The 22360-nt window shown below is 42.3% G+C and overlaps 1 protein-coding gene across 3 annotated transcripts in view; it reads left to right on the forward strand.

The window, feature by feature from the left end:
- The first annotated feature begins 197 nt into the window (after window positions 1-197).
- Window positions 198-22360, forward strand: part of DCUN1D3 (defective in cullin neddylation 1 domain containing 3) — a 38538-nt gene continuing 16375 nt past the window's right edge. Inside the window, exon 1 of one of the 3 annotated variants that reach the window (XM_040635250.1) lies at window positions 198-324. The gene's annotated coding sequence lies outside the window, so the exon portion shown is untranslated. Of the gene's footprint in view, window positions 398-20395; window positions 20452-22360 lie in introns of those variants that run through there. The other 2 variants (XM_040635249.1, XM_008697206.2) reach the window with 2 other exon arrangements.

Consider the following 22360-nt stretch of genomic DNA (forward strand, 5'->3'; position numbering starts at 1 on the left):
CCAAAAAAATGGTCCAGTCTAGCTCCTCCTAGCCCTCCCTTCGCGTCGCTAGGTCTTTGCCCTTACTTGGCGACGGCTTCGTACGTCTGTGCGTACGTCGTGACGCAGTCTTCCACCCGTTCCTCCCCGCCCCTCTTCTATTCTCCCTCCTGGAGCGGGCGGCCGGCGGGGTTACCGGAAGTGATGATGCAGGAGGCGATGGAGGGGGCGGGGCTTGGGGGCGGCCGCCGCCGGTGGGCCGCAGATGAAGAGGAGGCGGCGGCAGTGGTGGAAGAAGAGGCGGCGGCGGCGCGGGTAGGGAGCCTGGAAACGCGAGCGGGGATGGTAGGTGGTTTGGACCCGCCGGGCCGCCGTCGTTTCCAGAAAGGGTTTGACTGGAGGAACCTCTGGAGCAGCTGTGAGTTTGGGGGGGAGGGTTTGAGGAAAAGCGGGGAGCATTGAGAGATGAAGGGGCGGGGGTTGGGTACCTTCGAGAAAAGGGGGTGGAAGGGGAGGAGAGGAAATCAGCTCCTTGTCTGGACTGGTCTCTTTGGAAGAAGAGGCTGTGAGGGGAGCCTGTGGCGTGTCAGCTGCAGGGCTCAAGAAAACTTACCTACTGTCCCTGGCTCCCCACCGCCAGCACCCCTCAACCCAGGCCTGGGGATCTGGGGGCTGGAGTTGCTCTGGAGAGGGTGCAGACTCTGTTCCTATGGCACGGGTAAGTGCTGTGAGGTAGGAGTCCAAGCGGGAGGTGGTGGGTGAATCTCCAGCTCCCTCCTCCCTCATTTTCCTCCCCACCCCCATCCTTCTCTTTAATCATTAACAGCCCTGGAATTAAGGGGCTCAGACCTGAAGGCCTTTCTATGCACCTTTGCCATAAACGATAACCATCTGTGCCTGAGGTAATGGGGCTGGAAGCTTTGCCTGTATCCTGTATAGGAAGTGGGACGGGGTGACAAATGTATTGTTTTTTTTTCCATTCCCCTTCACCCCCTATCTTCCCCCATATACACCCCTCGTTTCCACCTCAGTTCTCTGTGGCTAAGTGGTAATCATGTTTTTTTGTTTTGTGTTGTTTTTTTGCCTTTTTGGCACTTGGTACCTTGGCTTACCTCTTTTGAATTTGGTGTTCAGCCTCTATTCCAGATCTTACTGCAAGCTTTGTAATACTTAAGTTACAGGCTGTGTCACGTTGGGAGTACCTCTCAATGCCTGGTAGCTCCAAATTAAGATGAGCGTTTTCTCCTATGAATACTGGAATTCCAAAGCCCTTGCAAGGATTCCTAAATGGCATCATAGCCCAGGAATCAAAGTCTCTTGTTCTAAATACTTTATGTGTGAGGAATTTACATGTTGTCAACTCTTTCCAAAATGATTTGATGTTAGGCTAATTCTGGATTTCTATGTTTCTCTCCACCCACACTTCATGATGCACTTCAGAGAACAGAAAACCCCATATTACTTTTTTGTTTCTGCAATTGGACAATAGCTCTTTTATCTTTTTCTCCATTTGTGTGTCGGACACACTAGTCTTCAGTGACACATTTGGCTTGTGCTGATTTCTTATTTAGCTGATTCTTTGTGTATAGATGGACTTAAATGAGAAAATGTGATCTGTTTTGTTTTAAAGAAGAATACAAACAACGGAAAAATTATTTTAAGAAAGCAGAGAATGATTAGAAAGAAGATCTCTTTATTGATGTTCTGTTGGTTTAAAAAAAAAATCAAGTAGTGCTTTTTTAGCTTGTCGTAGGAATTTCAGAGTGAAAAGTAATGATTTCTGTCTTGGTATTGATGTTTTCTTTGGAGGTCTTCTGTTGAATGTGGAACTGTGTTTTCTGAAGAACTTTAAGAGATAGTGCCTAAATTTTAGGGATCCTTTGATTAGAGTGCATCCATAAATCGTGGCTCTCTATAACTGAGTTTATATGCGTGTTGCCAGAAGAATTATAACGGAACCCATCCTACTCATCAGGGCTTTCAGACCTGATAATACAATATTTAATGCTTTGATTGTACAAGTAACAGCATGTTTAGATGTTTCACCGAACTGTAACAAAAGAAAAGAGTAAGATTACTGTTCTCACCTTAATTGATTTGGAACCATTGAATAAAAAGTCCAAAATTCATTCATTCAACAAGCATTATTGACTAGCTAGTAAGTGCTAGACATTATTTTGGGCTCTGGGTGGATAAAGATGAACACAGGCATAAGGTCGGAGCTTATACTGGAGTGTGTGTGGACAGAAGAAATAAGCATATAAATCAGATTTTGATGAGTGCCGAAGAAAGAGTGATATGACAGAAAGTGTCTGATTGGGATGCAGTTAAGGAAGACCTTTCTGAGGAGGTGACACTTAAGTTGAGCTTTAAATAAAAAGAAGCCAGCCATGCAGATACAGGGGAGGAGCCTTCCAGGTTCAGGGATTAGCTAGTGCAGAAACTGGTGAGACTGACTTTGGCTAGTTCTAGGGCCTGGGAAGAAAGGGGTGGGGTGGAGAGGGTGTAGGGAGGTGAGGGAGAATGGGAAAGGGGAGGCAGTAACAGCCAGAGCATATAGTGAGCAAAGAGGAAACGAAAAAGTCTAGGTCAGAGAGGCAGAGGCTGGGCTCAGAATAGGTAGGCAAGATAAGAGTAAGAAGGAAATAGAAAGCGATGCTCCTTTTTGATCAATTCTGTTTCTTTTCCTAGAGTATTATCATTTATTGTTTTGCAGGCACTGTTGGACTATTGCAATAAAAAAAAAAAAATTCACCCTGCTGAGTGGGAGAGGAGGCGAAGCGGCTGTGGTCACCTGGGTCTTTTCTGGCAGATAAATGTCAAGCTGTGTTCAGAATTCAATGGAGTGTTAAACTGAGAGCACACTTTTTTTCCTTAGTATTTTGTCTTATATGCTGCTATTTAAAATTGCATAACAAGTACCCTGCATATGTTCTAATATATGAATCCTCTTTTGCTTCCAGCCATGTATGAATTTAGGGTTGAAGATTGGGCAGGTGGTAATAACATACCCCTGTTGGTCTACAAAGATGTCCATCAGGATCTAAGTTTGAAGTTATTTTTTGTATGGAGGCAGGTTTTATGTTGCAATATTTCCACTCTTGTCTGGTCTGCCTGGTGACTAATAACACTCAGCTGAGGTGTAGGTTGGTGCTAAAAGTTCACTCAGTGGATTACATTAGATAAATGACCATTGTGGGCTCAATCCCACTATGTCGGCATCTTTGGGCTGGCATGTAACCAGGGGATGTAACCTACTTTTGCCTTCTGTTGGGGCCATTCATCTCCAATAGCCAGCCGCTTTTCAGCCTCACCTTGACCAGATTGTCCACTTGAGAAGCCCAATCAGGACTCCTCCTTGATTTGGCCCTCTCCTGCCATGTCACAGTGGGCCGAAACAGAAAGAATACACTGTTTTCTTCTTTTGAACCCCACAACAGTGACTAGTGTGTTCTTTGAGTGAATTGGCTCTTTGAGCCATGCGGTTGAGAGACTTAAATGTTGCTTGGGCTATTTGTAGTAAAGTCGGTATTAGAAATGCTAAATAAAACCCTTAAGTGTTTGGGGAAAAACAAATCAGAAATTGAGGACCTGTCACCTGTTTTAAGTTCTAGTATTTTAGTTGCATTGGTAGATGGATTGTGAGAACTAACTTGAATAGTGCTCGCTGGGCAGTCCTGAGGGTAATGAAGGGAGTGGAATAGAGCCTGGTACTGAAGTACTGAATTTCGACTTGAATACAAATGGAAAGTCTTGGTTAGCAAGCTAGTGACTAAAGTGAACAGCTAGGACCAGGCAAACAATAGACTCCACTCTCCATGCTGCAGGGTAACAAAAAGAATGAAGAACTGATAATGAAATATATATATATATATATATATATATATATATATATATATACACACACACACACACACACACACACACACGGCTTTGGTCTAAGTTAAAGAATTTTGGACTTTGTATGCTAATGCTGGACTTCAAATGCGCTAGCCAATGGGTTCTTAAGGTGTCCACTATCCGTCTTCATTTCAATCGTTTATTATAATGCAAATATGAAAATATCCTGTAGGCTAAAATTTCATTAGCCAGTTTGGAGACTGATGGCTTTTTTCTAGTTTCTGAAAGGGGGTGGATGGGTAGGAGGGGACTTGAACACAGGGAGAAGCCATTGACTCCTACGTTGGCCACTGATTGTGTTTGGGGAAAAAAATCCACAAATCTAAATGAATTTGGAGTCTTGGAGCTGAGCTGACCTTTTAATATAGGGTACCAGTTGATTTCTTTCTTGAACTTTGGAGGCTTTTGGACACAGTCCTTTGAAAGGTGGGCAACCTGGGGGCCTGGTTGAGTGCCACTTATTCTTGGAGTTGTGGTGTTCTGTATTGCATTGGGTGACTTAAAATTAATCTGATGGCTACTGTTTTGATGTCTGTGCTGCAGTAAGGAGAGTTATTGTACGCTGGCTGCCAGTTGTTTTGAGGTGAAGATGTGGTAACTCAGATTGAAACAATGGTAATTACTTGGTAACTCCTATTTCCCCAGCTCTTGATAACTTACAATTACCTCTTTGTGTCTGTTTACAGATGTTGATACCAGTGAACCAGGACCAATTCTCTCTAAATGCTGCACAGTGTTCTGAAGCTCTTTGCATAGTGGACCAGGGCGTTTGAGTTAGTGTCTTTCAATTCAAATCTAGTTTCACTGGTTCTGGTGTCAGTTTTTCTAGGTGTTGGAGGGTCCTGTTTCTTTTGAGGGAACAAGATTACCATAGCACCTGACCATTTAATTAATGAGTGATTACAAACTAGAACTCAGCATATTAATTTAGCAAAATGATGAGAGAGAAGTTTGGAAGTGGCTCAAACTCTAATTCGTTGAAGTCGTGATATGCCAGAAGGAAAAAAATGGGAGGGGGAGAGTCCCAAAGAATCTTCTTTTAGATGTGTGTAAATGAAACTTTATTTAAATACCATACATCAGAATAGGGAAACTCAGTAAGTCACTTCTTGAGGTGGTGATTAGCCCTTGTTGTGGTAAAATAAGCCACGTGTGGCCGATGCTCTGGTACGAACCAGAGTGTATGGAAAGGTAGGCATCATGTTAATGTTGAGGGTATGGCTTTGCTTGGGACTGTCCTGTGAGCTGTGCTGTGTTGTTGGGTTTTGGGCTGAATTGCAGCATGGAAGCTTAGATTGCATAGCTTTAGGAAACATCATCTATATTCCTGTTTTGCCCTGTTAGAGGTCTCAGCCTGAGGATCTGGGGACTGGGAATAATTCTGTCACTGAGGCTTGTAAATCCAGACCAGATATGATGACTTACAGAGGATCTTGGATAGCAACCCTTGCAGGACTTCTCATTTTTTTGGAGATCATTTAGCATCTTTTGTAGCCATTGCCCCAGTCTCTGCCTGTCATTCCAGGAGACAGTGTGCTGGAAAGACTTGCCCCTTTATTTTATTAATTTGTTAATAGATTGCTTCCATCCTAACAGGACTACAGAGTTTGGTTATAGCTTTTAGCTCTTGTTGGTTGATGAAGGGTTTGGACTCTGCAGTGTCTGCTTCAGGTGGGTTGGTGTGTGATCTGTAATTCTGATTCTGAATAAGACTCAAGTCATAGCATTTACTATATTGGATGCAGTTCATTCCTCTCCCTCCAATTTAGGTAGGAGCAGGAAAGGAAAAAGACCCTCAAGGAACCTTAGAATATCTGATGTGGTGTGTTTTCAAATTGGGCTATATGGAACCCTCTTGCAGGTCATTGCTGGAGTACATTGTGGTGGAATAAGGGGGTTTTGCTGTCTTCCTCCCATTTCACCCTACTGTGCTTCACTGAGTTAACTTTAATCTTCCCCAGAAGATTTCAATCAAACAAAATGTTCTGAGGCCAAAAACAGGTTGAAAAGTAGTGATTTAGTAGGGAAATGGGAATCTAGAAAGGTTATAATAAAGTTGGTTGAAGTTACAGAGCAAAGTACTGGCAGCTACAGGACTAGAATCGGGTCTTCTCTGTACTAATTTTGTTTTCTCATTTACACTGCCTCATACGTGTCCTTGTAGGCACTTTGTTTGAGTTTAATTGGAGTCCTTGCTGTTTGGTCTTTCATATATCCTTGGCCCTTTACTCAAATGTTTTGTCACAAACTGCTGTTCTTTCAGAGAACAGTCCTTATAACCACCTTTGAAGCATATGTGAAATGAGGTTTTAAATGAGTAATGACACTAGCTGGCCTTAAATCCTCAGAAATTCAAATAGGAGTTGAGAATTTATCACTCTAATTTCTTAAGATAAGTTCGTGGGCATGCGGCAGAGAATACCTATGCAAAATGCTGAACTGATTACTTCCTTTTCCCAGTGACCTGCCCTGGAATCTGAACAGGAAAACTTGGGTATATCCATTGACAGAGCAGTTTTAGAATAGCTCTGGGAAATAACTGTAATGGCCACACCCCCTCCCTTATTTATTTATTTGACGAAGCAAATTTGTTTTCATTTAATCTATTGCTTTATATCTACTTGATGATTACCTAGTGGCTGCTCTTTTTTTTTTTTTTTTTTAAGATTGGGAGGGGGGAAGGGCAGAGAGAGGGAGAGAGAATCCCAAGTGGACTCCCTGCTGAGTGCAGAGCCAGACATGGGGCTCGATCTCTTGACCCTGAGATCATGACCTGAGCTGCAATTAAGATGCTTAACTGAACCACACAGGTGCCCCAGCTAGCGGCTGCTCTTTATTTAAATAAAATTTGTTTTAAAGATTTATTTATTTACTTGAGAGAGAAAACACGTGCCTGTGTGTGTGCACAAGTGGGGAAAGGGTGGGGGAGAGAATCTTCAAGCAGACTCCCCACTGAGCGCGCTGTGGCTTATTCTCACGACCCAAGAGATCATGACAGCTGAAAGCAAGAGTCAGACACTTAACCGACTGAGCCATCCAGGCACCCCAGCTAGCGGCTGCTCTTTAAACAGAAGGAGAAGGTTAGTGGTACCACTGCAGTGAGGGTGCTGGCACTTTAGTAGCATGGGTGCTAGGTGTTAGGATTGTGAACATGCTGGAAGTCCCAGGTCTTCAGAGGAGACATTTTTTTCAGTTTCAGTGACATTTTCTTTCTTCTGAGTGGAATTCAAGACAAGAAGTGATAGAACTAATGCTGTGTGTCCATTTTTAAGAATGTTTCTATGGTTCTTTTACTCCTAGTAAACTAGTTTTTCTTTGAAATAACTAGTCACTGGTTCAGTCATTTACTCAAAACAGTTTGCTTGGGGGTTTCCTAACATTTTATGTAAGAGAAAAGTCTAAAGACTTCTAAAGGCGTTTAGATAGGTAGGTTCAGTTGTTGGGGAGGAGGATGTATAGGAGGGTGGGGGTGGTATTATGGGCTGGGTGTATAGGGTGAAAAGAAATGCCCATCAGTGGTCCAGCTGGGAAAGAGTAGAAAATGTTAACAATGGCACTCGCTGGGGAAGAGTGGGTAGGGAAGGAGCAGGCCCACAAGATTGCCCAACTCCAGGGAACACCGTTCACAAGGAGGGGGTCGGGGGCCTGTGGAGTTGGGTAATCCAGTGGCCGTGACCAGGGCTCTGACCACAAGTGTTCTCTCCCATTACTGGAAAGTATATTTCTGATGGGGAGGGGTGAATGCAGGGATGCAGTATCTGGTTTGACCAGATTGGTCTTAAAGATTGCTCGCGGAGGTGCTGGCCTAAGTTTTTTGAGATCTCTGTCTCTCTTGATTTTACTTTTGACAAATCAGAAGTTGGTAAACAAGAGGGAATGTGATGTCCCTGGGCGCATTAGAGTTTGGGTAAAAGTACATAATGAAGCAAATACTGAGTAGTGGTGATTGTCGTTTAACAGCGCCTACTATCCAAAGGGAATAGTTAAACGTGTAAACTCTTGAAGTAATTCCTGATTCTCTCATGGAGACTATAATAAATGTGGAATAAATCACAACTAAAATTATTAAAGAGTAATCATTCTTGACTTCATATTTCTACAACATTCCATGTTTTCTTTAGCAGGTCAATTTAGTTCATAAGTCTTTTCTTTCTTTTTTTTTTTTTTTTAAGATTTTATTTATTTGACAGAGTGAGAGACAGCCAGCGAGAGAGGGAACACAAGCAGGGGGAGTGGGAGAGGAAGAAGCAGGCTCCCAGCAGAGGAGCCCAATGTGGGGCTCGATCCCAGAACGCTGGGATCACGCCCTGAGCTGAAGGCAGACACTAAGGCAGACGCTTAATGACTGAGCCACCCAGGCGCCCCCATAAGTCTTTTCTTTTAAAAAAGAAATTTTATTCTGCCAGGTACTTGTGGATCTGTCCATAGGGCCAGATTTCCTACTACTCACTTTGAAAATGGCAAGCAATGCTCTAAATTGGTGACAGCTGTAGATTTAATGATTAGATCAAGCCGGGACGTGGCTTCTGAGCCACCAGTTTAATTGGTTTTAATGTGGACCTCTTTTTCTGAGGTTATTAATTATGTTGTTCCAACAACAATTCTCTGACACCACCTGAGCGCCCAACAATTCAATTCTGATACACACTGCCTGGAGTTAGTGCATACCCCCTAAGTTAATGACTTATTCTCATAAGATTGCCCCACTTTAGGTACCAGCCACAAGTATCAGTAGCCCCAAGGTACTGCACTTCTGCCTGGCAGACTACAGATTTAGGGTTCATCACAACCACCCACCCCCAAGTTCAATAATTTCCAGAACATACGACTCACAGAACTGGGGAAAGTGTATTTAGGATTATAGTTTCATTATAAAGGATACAACTTAGGGACAGCCCATTGGAAGAGAGCATAGGACAAGGTCTGAATTGGCACAGCTTCCATGTCCCCTCTGGGCATGCCAGGCTCCCAGCACATCGTGTTCACCAACCCTGGAGCTCCTCTAGCCTGATTTTAGTTTCAGCTGAGGCTCCTTTATGTAGACATAATTGACCCAATCATTGGCCTGGTAATTAAACTCCAGCCACCCTCCTTTCCCCTGTGGTCTGGAGATGGGACTAAAAGTTCCAACCTTCTAATCAAGTGCCTGGTCTTTCTGGTGTGGCCAGCCTCTGTCTTGAAGCTAAGGGGCTGCCTTTAGTCACCTCATTAGCATAAACATCAGTGTGGTCCAGCAGGGGATCCTTATGAATAACAACACTTCCATCAGGACACACCAGGAGTTTTAGGGGTGACACAAACTGGAGACAAAGACCATATAATTTTTTTCCCCCCAAATGGATTTCTTACTATACCACATTAATACTCCAGCTTTGCGTCCCATGAATAGTAATGGAATAAGGCTACCTTAACTTGATTTAGGTGATAAGTAACGATATGCATTTACTGTTAATTTGATGGAGTTTTTTGTTAAGAAAGTGCAAATTGAACAGCTTCAGATTACAAGAGAAATTCGTCCCTCAGTCACTATGAAATGGCATTCCCAGAATGTGTTTTAGTTTCTTGAACTTCACAGATGCTCTGGCTCTAGACTTCCCTAGTGCAAAAAATGAGCTCACTTAATAAGATATCAAGTATACGGAATTCATGTTTCCTTTCAGTGTGACTTTAAAAAGAAAGTGCACTGGTTAAGAGCATCAGCCTAATCAGTCTGGGTTTGAGTCTGAGCTTTACCACCTACTTACAGTTTGATCTTGGATGAACTGCTTAACATCTCTAAGTCTCATTTTTATCTTCATGTATAACGGGAGGATAATCACAGTAAATAGTTGTGAGGATTCAATAAGACGGTCCAATTGAAGGATATGGCACAGTGTCTGGCATATATATAAACATCTAAGAACATCAGCTATTATTAGCTACCTGCATACATAGCTAAGCTCACCTGGGTTGGCAACTCCCAAAGGCTCAGGAACTCTATCATTTTACTTTTAGAGGGGGATGTATGAGACAGTGTATAAACATTGCTGGCACACAATAAACACAGGTTATCTATCACTTGAAAATAAAACCTGCTCTGGGTATCTGGGAAGTATAGGAGTGACTCTGTGATGGAAACTTCCAGCCTGTTTCCAGAGCTGGCCTAAAATCAAGAGATGGAAAATCTTCCTGAAACTCTAGAGCATCCATGAGCAATGGGGACCAGGGCTCTGTAGCAAAGGTACTGTTGAACCAAAAAAATGGGAAACTGATCCAAGAGACATTTTTATCTTTTGCACTATACCTTGCGGTTTGTTGAGTTGGGCAAAACTACATGAGACTTTGGGAAGGAAACCGCAAATTTATTTTAGCCGATCCAGAAAACCTTTGAGAGTCAGCTGGCGAGTTGTGTGTGTGCTGCTCAGAGAAAGTGAAAAGCCCAGGTATACTGGTAAAGGGCTTACCAGCTGCTTGAGGTTCATTTGTTGGTGAACTCCCCCAAGGCCGGTTTCTAATTCTCCCTGTTGCTCACCCATCTCCAGATGGTGGGACCACTACTGGACTAAGTCTAGAATCTAGTCTGGCCTCTGCCACCAGTTACTGTGTTTCTTTGGGCAAGTTACAACCCGTCTTTGAGTCTGTTTCCTTAACTGTGACATAGGATTTGAGACTAAATCACTGTTTCTCAAAGTGTGGCTTTGGTTACATTTTTAGTGTATCTGCTGCTGAAATGAGCATTCAAGAGTGTTTTTTGTACTATTGATGGTACATATGATTTTCACTGGTACATGGATGAGTCCCCTTTGTTTACTGGTTCTATATTTTAATGTGTATTAATGAAAACATAACTAGCATGTCAGACCTTTGTCTTCATGGAGGTGTTGCTTATGATGACGTTAAAGTGGATGTGATCTTTTTCTTGAAGCTTTTAAGAAAAATATTGGAGCAATAGTTGGAATGGTAAATGGATATGTAAGATCATAAAGGTTGTCTAGAAAAGGCTGAAATTTGAAGTTTCTAAGGTTCAGTAATTCTGCTGCTGTGCCCCACCTGCATGAAGTCCTGTGGTGATGGACGCGGTAGAGAAGGTCCAAATCTGGGTAGATTTAAAGACTTGCCTCATTCAGGCAAATTGACAACTTTCTATTTCTGCATTCATGGTGAAGATACCCATAAGTAAGTTGTGTGGAATTTAAAATAGTGTGGATATTAGTGGTGATGGCTTTTTTTAAAGAATACAAAATGAGTAGTATTTCTTCCTCTTTCACCCTAAGCAGTTTTCCCCACAACGTGGATTAATCTTTTGTTCCTTTCACTCTTTGGGGTTGGGACTCCCTATGGAAGCAGCTAGGGCTCTGACCTGTTCTGATGGGGAGAGAGAAAATGCCAATCCTTTCTCTCTCTCTCTCTCTCTCTCTCTCTCTCTCTCTCTCACTCTCATTTGGCCAACCCTCTCTCTTGAATGCATGCCAGTGCATGTATTCTAGGCTCTGGAAGGCTGGGGCTCTGCCCTATCTCAATGTCTGGTATGTTACTTTTTGCTGTTAACTTCTTTAAAGGTACAGTGTGACACATGCCCCAAAATGAAGTTAAACACTGAGGCAAACTATTTAAAATTTCATTTCACAGGACGCCTGGGTGGCCCAGTTGGTTAAGTGTCTGCCTTCAGCTCAGGTCATGATCCCAGGACCCTAGGATTGAGTCCCACATTGGGCTCCTTGCTCAGAGGGGATCCTGCTTCTCCCTCTGCCTGCAGCTCCGCCTGCTTGTGTGTGTGCACGCTCTGTCTCTCTGACAAATAAATAAAATCTTTAAAAAATAATACAATAAAATTTTAATTTCACTTTCTGTCATATTGCTCATGACTCAATATAGTAGGGGTCTTGAGAAGTTAAATGAGCAGTGGTAGAAATGAAACAAAACTATTGTAGGAGGTGCTTTCTTTTTAAGTAAAACCCCAGAATAAAACTGAAATCTCGATTGCATAAGAGGAGCCAAGAAAGTTGCTTTCAGATGTAGTCTATGGTTACTTGAGGGTTTTTTTTTTTTTTTTTTTTTTGACTTTAATTACCTGTGTTCCCTTGACATTTTCTGTGTATCTTCACACTGTCATCTTTCATTATCTACTTTGGTTGTTGGCCTGTATTCTGCAAGTGATTTTGTTCTATAATTACTTTGGCATAAAGGCCCATGCATCTGGTATAGCTCCGTATAATAAATTGTTTAATGTTTCAAATTATAATTTAAAAAAAATTGTTATAAAGATGGTTCCACGCCTGTTATCTTTCTGTGCCGTGTGTTATGTAGTCAGGATGAGGTCAAAATAGAGCAAAATGGTGACAGTGATATAACCCAAGATTATTTTTCTCCGTTTATTTAATACAGAGTTTCTACTTGCTTTCATAATGAGAAACTCTCAGATGTTTCCCAACTGAGGTGAAATCTAATGTTCCAAGCCACAAGCTCTCTTACTTTGTAAATTTTGGTTTTGTCATTCATACTGTCTTGTCTCCTGAGAGAAGTGGTGACTTGTGGTATTTGGCACGTTGGGAAAGGGCAGAAGCTTTACTCAGGCCTATATTTTACAGTATTAAAAAATCTCTTTTCCCACTAAAATCTGTTTCATGACATGTATGACATTCATCCTTTGTGTGGATTCACAAGGCCACCTTACTCAGAGTAGGTATCTTCCAGAGTCCATTTCCCTTGGCGCAGAGTTTAGTCATTATTTATAGATAACTGCTGATGAGTCTGGGGAAATTCTGAAAGGGGCTGGAGGGGGCTTGTGATATTTGCCCTTGGTCTCTAGACTAGGGTTTGCAAAGCTAGAGTGGGGTTGTTTATTTCCTTCTCTTCTTGGAAAATTGCCATTGGATCAATGAGTCTTGGTTAAGATTTCTTGTGGGTGGTTGAGTCGTTGGGCCTTTTAAGATGAGAGCCACATGAAAGACTGTTTTTTCCCAGTCATACAAATAATTATCTCCATGGTAGGATAATCTTCACAGAAGTGTAAGTGTTCAAGACCACACATTTAAAAAGATAAAATGTAGTTTAGAGTCAGAATGAAAGATGTACAAACATAGTGGTAGAGTTCAAAACCTTTTCAAGCCTTTCTTCCATGTTTCCAGCACTTAATAGAGTAAAACCACTTTGGTCGTCTCATGGTAGACTAACATTTTAATTCTTGTAGGAAACTTGAGCTTTCATGGTAACTTCAAGTAAAAAAATAAAAATGTGTAATCAAAGACTTTAACTTTTAACTTTAAAACTCCCTCGTCAAAGAACCAGAATTGCTTAGTTTGTCAGGCCATGTGCTTTTTCTAAGTTTCCACCTCAAAACCATTGCCTGGCTTAGCAGAAAGAGATAATACAATGTTATGCAACAGGTAAAAAATCTTTCCAGTTGCCTTTTCCCCATTTGGAAGGATACAGTTTTTCCTTCCCTCTGAGTAGTTTGGCCTAAGTTCCTCCTCTTTCTGATTCGTAGCTTTACTATTTGCATACAATGCTTAAGTTGACTCACTCAACACCAAGTTCTGCAGGTCTCCAGCATTTAGTGCTTGTGACTCAGCCTGCTTAAGCAAAAGAGCTTTTGATTACAATAGCAGCTTAACAGAACAAAACTTTTAAAAACACTCTTTTAATAGCACTCTCGATTTCCAAACAGATATAAGATACTTTCTAAGAAGAACCAGCCTCTGTAGTTTTCACATTAGACATATTTGAGCAGGGGACCAGCTTTCCCAGACGGAATGTGGATCATTCATTCATAGGGAACTTCCGAAACTCAAAACTAGTCTTGTAAGCTAGAAAAATTTGGCCTTCAGATTTGATGCTTTCACCATTGTATTCAAAATGAAGTGTGTGTAGTCTGAATTTTTCTTAAGGACTGACCCTGGGATTGGATACACAGTGTTTCAGGAAAAATGTGTTTAGGGGTTGCCAGCTATTCATGCCAATACATTTGAGTGCCTTTTGTGGATCTTGTTCTTAAGGCCCTTACGATGTGGCAGGAAAACAGACATCAGAACAATTAGAAACTTGTAAAATCAGCGCCAAAAAATACCAGTGCTATAGATGAAGATGTGAGGGGTGGGGCAGAGAGACTCTAGGTCAGCTTGAAGGAGTCAAGAGAGGAGTTCTGTGGGAGGTAAGATCTCAGCTGGGCTCGAAAGACATAGACTAGAGAGTGAGGTGGCATTCCAAGTAGAGGTAATTGTATGTGTAGAACTACAGAAGCATGAGAAGCCATGGCATTTGGGGGAATGACAGGTGTTTCAGTGTGCCTGAGGGACATGGAATGAAGGGGATGGGGAGAATGACAGTGGTTGAGGCCAAACTCCAAAGGGCTTTCTTTGTATGTCTTGCTGAGTTTGGATTATCTTTTGTAGGTGAAGGGGAACTACTAAATAATTTTGAGTAGGGACGTGGCATACTCACATGGCGTGTGTGTGTGTGTGTGTGTGTGTGTAAGATCATTCCAGCGATAGCATGAAAGAGGCTGGAGGGAGCAATCCCAGAAGTAGGGAAGCTATTTGTGAGCGTGCTGCAGTAAAGATGTCAGGGGCCTGAACTGTAGAATTACTGAGGACGGGTAGGTACTCAGGAGTAAGAATTTACAAAGTCTGGCTTAATCTGATAAAACTTCATTGCTTACATGTCTCTCACAGGTCAGTAGCCTGAAGGGTGCCCTGTTCCATACAGTCACTCAGAGACCCAGGCTGATGAAGATCCCACTGTTGTGTATTGTCTTGGTCACCATGGCAGGGTGGGCTGTCACGTGCCAGCTCTGTGCTTAGGCTCAGCAACAATAAGAATCACATCTGCCTACAACTCATTGGCCAGAAATAGACACATTTCCCCACCTCACTGAAAAGAGGCTGGGAAATTGGGGGAACAGATGGACTGTTTGTGAGCTTCTTTGTGCCACAGTGTAGAGATTTGAGTGAGGTGGTTTTTTCCTGAGATTATTTCTTCATCAGTCTATCAGTAGACCAGTCTCATAGGGCAGATGTGGGGATTAACTGCTATCATGACTCTGCAACGCCTAGTCTTGTGTCTGGCGCAATAAGGCTGTTGGAGGAAACCCTTAAGTTTGATCTTGAGATGGAGATTTTCTCACTATGGGTCACATCTAATTAGTGGGTTATAACCAGCGATTAAAAACCAAACTAAAGAAAAGAAATAGCATAAATTAGAGTGAATCCTAGAAATGAGGGTAAATACTGCTTCATGAAACTTTTGAGTTATACATGTATTTACATATGTGTATTTGGTCAGGATGTAAAGTGTTACTTCTCACTGAAGGCTGAGCTTAAAGTTTGGAAGATGCTGGACTAGATAAAGCCTTATACATACCAAACAAAAAACTACTCATATTTTATTTAAAAAAATCGGGGGGGGGGGCACCCGGGTGGCTCAGTCAGTTAAGCATCTGCCTTCCGTTCATTAAGGTCGTGGTCTCAGGGTCCTGGGATCGAGCCCCCCCATCTAGCTCCCTGCTCAGTGGGGAGTCTGCTTCTCCTTCTGCCTCGTCCTGCCTCCCCCCTTGTGCTTGCTCTCTCTCTGTGTCAAATAAATAAAAAAATCTTTAAAAAAATTTTTTTAAAGATTTTGTTTTTAAGTAATCTCTACACCCAACGTGGGTGGGGCTCAAACTTACAACCCCCAATATCAAGAGTCGCATGCCTGGCCAGGCTCCCCAAAAAACTTCTCTACTTAATGTTTTTTTGAAAGAAGCAGCTTAAATTTTCATATTTTTAAAAGAGTGAATTTGAAAAGCAGTATCTTTAATTATGAAAAAGAGTAGAACATGGGTTTGAACTTTAGCTTTGTCACTTGCTAGCTGCTTGTCATTAGGCAAGTTACTGGTACTGTCTGTACCTTAGTTTTCTCAGGTGATGATAATACTTACCTCATAGGGATATGATTGTTGGATTAGTTCATACGTGTAAAAATGTTTTGAAATTGGTGGATAGTGCGTTGTATGTAGGCATTTGTGGACGTGATTGTGTAAAAGTGGCTCATCCGTGCATGTAGGTAGATTTGTGCAGTGCACTTGGTACATAGTAGGTGCTTATTTTACATTTGATTCTTTTTCTAAATATTTATTTATTTTAGAGAGAGAGAGTGTGCATGCAGGGGAAGGGGCAGAGGGAGAGGGAGAGAATCTCCAACAGACTCTCTGCTGAGCATGAGCCCAAAGTGGGACAATCTCATTACCCTGAGGTCTGACCTGAGCTGAAATCAAGAGTTGGATGCTTAACCGACTGAGCTGCCCAGGTGTCCCTACATTTGCTTCTTTAGAAAATGTTTTTCAGGTGCCAGTTAGCCCTTTTCACGTTACCATACGCATTCCCTGCCTTCTTGGAACTCGTAATATAACATGTGGTCACTGAAATAATAGCATCCTTTCTCTTCTGTGGACTTGTTATTTTTGACCACCTGTTAGAGAGCCATGAATGTTTATGTTCCAGAGGAGTAAAGGATATATGATGTATTCAAGCCTTGACTGCATAATAGAAATAACAAATTGTCTATTATAATAAGGTGTCATAATAGACCGTTCTTAAAAAATTCAGTCAGAAGAACTTGGGGAGGAACCAATGAAATACTTTCTGGTTTTTTATTTATTTATTTATTTATTTTAAAGACTTTATTTGAGAGAGAAGGAGAGAGAGAGAGAGAGAGAGAACATGAGCAGCGGGGAAGGGCAGAGAGAGAGGGAGAAGCAGACTCCCTGCTGAGCAGGGAGCCGGGCATGGGGCTCATGGATCACAACCCGAGGCGAAGGCAGACACTTAACTGACTGAGCCACCCAGGTGCCCCTACTTTCTGGTTGTTTTTTGTTTTTGTTTTTTTTTTAACTTTTTTTTTTGTTTTTAAGATTTTATTTATTTGAGAGAGAGAGAGAGAGATCATGAGTGGGGTGAGGGGTAGAGGGAGAGGGAGAAGTAGACTCCCTACTGAGCAGGGAGCCCAATGAGAGGCTCAGTCCCAGGATGCTGGGATCATGACCTGAGCTGAAGGCAAATGCTTAACCAACTGAGCCACCCAGGCACCCCTACTTTCTGGTTTTTAAAAAAATGTTTTGGCCTGGAAAAAACAAGTATCAAAGTTGTCTTTAAGATTGTTAGGTTGACTTCTGCAGTGAGTCGCTGGTGTCAGCAGAGTGATGAGCAGTGAGAGACGAGCTGTGCCTTTCAAAGGGCAGTGGTGGGTAATGACTGTTTCATTTGGATAAGCCAGTTGGTGATACTGAGTAAGTAGTGCCGTGGGTGAATAGGAGTTAATCCTGGCTGCCTGGCAGAAGTGGATTTGTTATATAATTTGTGGCACCCAGAAGCCCTTTGGGGAGGTCTTTATTATCTTATTATCAAGAAGTATACATCTAGGCCTGAAGATTAATTCTTATTGCTCTCATCTAGTTCCACGAGAGTGGTTCTCATAACTGAAAGGGTAGCAACTTGCTGTTAAATGCCTGCACTTGGTTTTTGCTTTGACACAAAGGTATGTTAATCAAGAATGGGTATTAGAAATCCAGAAATGTTTCAGTTCGTGATTTATTAATAGTTTGGAGGGTTTTTTTCTTGTTAAACTGATTTAACTTTTGAAAAATGAGTCATATTCAGGGTTTCGAACATTTCCTCTTTGAATAGCCTCAAAAAACGTTTATTAACGTTTCTGTCTTGTAATTGCTGCTGCAGTTCATTTGTGTCAGTCCTGCCACAGCTGAAACAAACGCGGGAGTGTCAGATTGGCTTTCCATCATCTGACACAAGCAGACTCCTTCACCCCTAGTACTGGTGGATATCCACTGTTAACAAGCCTGTACTATTTTTTATGACTCACTGAGAAGTCATGTGGTGGTGTGAGCCCCGTCCTCAGCGACCAGCACTTAAACTTGTAATTTTCAATGTATTGTGTTAAAACAAATTTCTAATTCTGGCTAATTTTCTCTTCAATTCTAGACCTAAAATTGGAAGCTCTATTCTTATAAAACACTCTCCTAGAAAAGTCGCCGGTATTGCTACCCAAATATCATAACTGGGCCCGGGGGCGGAGAGAGCAAAAGCTAGCTGTTTCACATGGTTAAGCAGAATGTGTGGGTCGGCCTGCCAGCCCGCGGAGGTGGAATCTGCCCTTTGCTTTCTTGGCAAGTGCATCTGGCTTTGAAGGCCCTGATTAGGACTTTAGTTCTTGGCCTTTTCTTGCTGTCATATAAAACATAGTCCATTGTTCCCTGTGGTTCCAGAGAGTTGGAGGGCCTTGTTGGTCCACGTCTCTTATTATATTCGATGAGGTGCGTGCTTTAGCCCTCAGTTAAAAGCCACTCCGTCATCAGTCAGATTTTAGAAAATATAACACTGGAATAGAAATATAAAGCTGGCTGTGAGTCCTTCGTGTTCAGTATGCAGTATTCAGTAAAAACTGCTGGGTTTTGCCCTTGCATCTCCCAACACCTTAAATGTATGATGCCTTAGTTGATTGAGGTAGAGAAGAGGTGCTTCAGAGCAGCACCGGAAGGCTTCTCATTGAGTTCACCTGATTGGCAAACCCCTGGAGTTTCCTAGAGTGCTGTGGGCCACGGCTTGAATGAACTCTGTGGACTTTCTCCCTTGCTAAGAGGAGAGGCTGGAGTGATAGCCATCATTAATGTGAATTTTTTCCAAGGGACTGGGGTGCACGTCAAAAAGAGGCATGACAGGATGAACATGTTCCCGTTTCAGCTTTAACTTTGGCTCTTGCAGGTTTTGAGGCAAAAATTAGCTTGTGGCCTGCAGAGAGATGGAGGGGTATATGCTGGCCGAGTTTGTATCACATTATCTGAGAACCGATGAGGTAGAGAGAGAGTGGAACAAGGAGACACTTCCTACTTTCTCTTCTCTCTGAAGATAGAGGAGTGCTGGGAGGAGAGGAGTCCAGGAAACTGGACCTTAGGAAGCAGCTCTGCAGAGGTGAAGTTAAGTTCTACGTCCTTAGGGCTCAACCCCCTTTATTGCTGAGTATTTGGTAATGTCATCATGTAAGTAGAATTGGTATAAATGGCTACCAGTTATTGAGTACTAACTTGTGCTAGGGACGGCGCTTAGTAGGTTGGACTCATCACTTATTCAGTCATGAGTTAGTACATTTCGTGTACGCAGACTAGTGCCTTATACAGAAGTGCTCAGTAAATAACAGTGATTATTATTCACTCAACACATATTTACCTGGCACTTGCTTATGTGACATAGCTTAGGTGCACAAAGAGGTGAATAAAATAAAATCCCGGCTCCTGTGGCACTTTCCTTCCAGTAGTGGGAGCAGACAATAAGTAGGTTAACAAGAATTTCAGAGAGTGAAATGTGCTGAGAAGAAATGAAATAGTGTGCTGGACCCGAGTGAGATGGTACTTTAGGTTGGCCGGCCAGGGAGCACCTCTCAGCATTCTAACAGAGACCCATCTGATGGGAAGGAGCCATTTATGCTTCACTGTGACCCTTTGATTTTCCCAGTTTTCTGGTTGGAAAACTGAGGCACATGTGATTAAGTATCTCTGGAGAGCAGATAGAGCCGAGCTGTACACACGCACTCATCTGTATGCAGAGCGCGTCCTGCCCTTCTCGGAAGGGATGAGGCTCTACTGGGGCAGCTGCAGTAGCTGCAATGGCTGCAGCTGGGTTATGAGTGAGGGAAATGAACATGGTTGCAGTGTAGGTAAAACCCGGATACATTTCAGAAGAGTTAACGTAATTTCATACACCCCAATCATTGGATGCAGAATTTGAGTGTATGAGTGAGTGCATGTAAGTACAGTTTATTCTGGGTCCAAAGCTATCCTTATATTTTCAAAGATACCGATGACCAAAAGTGATTATGGTGCTGCTGCTTAATTTTTAGAATTTTCTCGTAATCGGTTTTATGAAAATAGGGCCTAGCTGTTAGGGCAGAGTTTGATAGCATTGCAATGGCCATTTGGTGGCAGCAATTTGGGGAGGTCAGTATGGGCGGGAAGTGAGCAGGAATGGGGCTCGGATCATCAGATGTCGGTCTTTGCCAAGCCTCTAGGACCCTGTTGCCAGCCATCAGGTATAGAGCTCTATTTTGATTTAATTATCTGCTTATCTTTATATGTGTTAATGAACCCTTTGGCCTCGTGCTATATGAGTGCCCGTTTGTGAAATAAGTAACTGTTTGAAATAAAAAAAGTAAAGCCCAAACCTTGAGGCCTCAAGTTTCAACCTGCAGGGTATGTATTTCCAATAAAGGCACACAAACACGAGCATTTCCTGTTACAGTTTTTAAAACCTGAATACTTTCTAAATAGATCTTCAGTGCCTGAAACCAGAGAGAAATTGTTTCGGCAGTAGTAATTGAAACCGAGAGGGTAGCCAAATTCTGGTCAGATCTGGCCTTTCAGTTTCATAGGATGTGGTTTAGATCAAATACCTGTTTCAGCTGGAAGATTGATCATGTTGTTATTGCACAGAGAAAGACTTCCAGGAGCTCTTGCTTTACAGCTTTTCACGTGATGTCTGAGTGCTGGGAGGAGGTTCCTCCTTGGGAACATGACGATGACAGAACATGAGTACACGACAGAATAAAGCAGCTGTAAGTACTCTGTGGCCTGTCTAGTTGAAGGAGGCCGAAGGTGGTAAAAATTGCAATTGGAAAGGTTCTTTTGCTCATTAGTCATATCAGCTTTTAAATGGCATCTCCGTGGTTCACCCAGTTGCAATAGAATGTTACAGTTTGCTCGAGTTTGGGATTATTGGTCCTGGTGTTCAGCTAAGGGGTGAAATTGTGGCCTAGTCAGTTGGTCCTGGATGATCAGTCAGAGAGCCTAGGCATCAAATCTTCTTTCTTTGCTCTGTGAGTAGAAGATATCTGAGTGACATAGCAGTGTGTTAGTAGGGACTCTTTCTGTTGTGACTGAAAACCTGACATCTGGCTTATGCACAAGAGGAATTCATTGGCTCGGTAACTGTGGATTGAGGCTTTGATCTGACTTTAGGTAGTACAGTTGGATTCTAGATGCAAATAATGCCTTCAAAATTCATTTTCTCTTTGTCTCTTGGCAATGATTTCATTCTTAGGTCCTGCATACATTTGAAGTGAGATCCATATGATAAGGGGCCATTTAAGCCTCACGGTGACTCTTTGATAGTCATTACTATTTTCTTCGGTGGCTCTCTCTCGCAGGATGGCTACAGCGGCTCCAACTTCCTTTACTTTCAGTGCTAAGATTTACTGTGTGCTGAGGTCACCTGCGTATCCCTAACCCAGTCACTGAAACAGGGGCATGTGAGGCTCAGGTGGGCCTGAGTCACATAGTGCATTGTGAGCCCCACCCAAGTATGTGGCTAAGAGTTCGGGAGAAGGATCTTCTGGTGAAAACTGGCTAATCACCTGAGGAAGAGCCTGGGTGCTGGGGAAGCAGACGAGTCTTTGTTGCACGCAGTAATACCATTTGATCCAGTCTGAAGTTAGAAAGCCCATATAATAACTCCACTAAATCCAGCCTATTAACCGTTTCCAGGGATCCCACAGTTCATTTTGAATGAGCCTCTCACACCCTGTAGGAATGTGATTCTTCAGGTTCTGCCGCCTCTGTGGGCCAGATCCTTCTACTCCTGATGCTCAATCTATGGTACAGGGACATTCACGAGGCCTGAAGATGGGTGATGGCGGTGGCTGCTGCTGCTTCTGCTGCAACTACTTCTTTTTGATGGGGGTGGGGACATGTTGATTTTCTTTTGAAACAATAATTGGGAAAAGTTAGATGTAATTAAAAAGGTGTCCTATGATTAACCCCCCCCCCCATTATGTAACAACACCATCTTGGACTCCTTGAAGCCAGAATCATTGGATCTGTCAGCCTTTTTGATGTGATTTACAGTGAAGCAAGTGATCTTTCTTTACCTGTTGCCATTCTCTTTTGGTGGTTTGATATTGTCACTTAAACACAATGTCTTTATGCTTTTGGTAAGGATTTTTTGCAAGAAGTTGAAATAGTTGGCAGATATCACAAAATGATGTTGGGAGAAATACACACTCCTGGTAAAATATACAAGGTGATGTTACTTCTTTGGAATTGAGATGGATTTATATATATATATATATACACACACACACACGTATATGTAATTTTTTTGCATATCCTTTGATCTGTTGGTTCAACTTACAGGATTTTATTCTCAGGAAAGTGTGCTGAGTTTTAAGTGCATGTTGTTTATTATCAGAGTAATGATATTTATAATAGCGAACTATTGGAAGCAAGCTAAATGTCCAGCAATAAGAGACTAAATCGACCTGATCTAGTATGGTACTTCTAAGTGGAAGTAAGTAAGTACTTCTTCAGTACTAAATAAGTACTTCTTCAGTGGAAGACTTATCTGAAAATTAAATGTCTCTTTTCTTTTTTTTTCTTTTCTTTTTTTTTTTTTGATTTTATTTACTTATTTGAGAGAGACCATGCCCAAGCAGGGGGAGTGGTGGGCAGAGAGGGAGAAGCACGTTC

Source organism: Ursus maritimus, unplaced genomic scaffold (assembly GCF_017311325.1).
Source record: "Ursus maritimus isolate PB19 unplaced genomic scaffold, ASM1731132v1 scaffold_2, whole genome shotgun sequence".
Taxonomy (NCBI): Eukaryota; Metazoa; Chordata; class Mammalia; order Carnivora; family Ursidae; genus Ursus; species Ursus maritimus.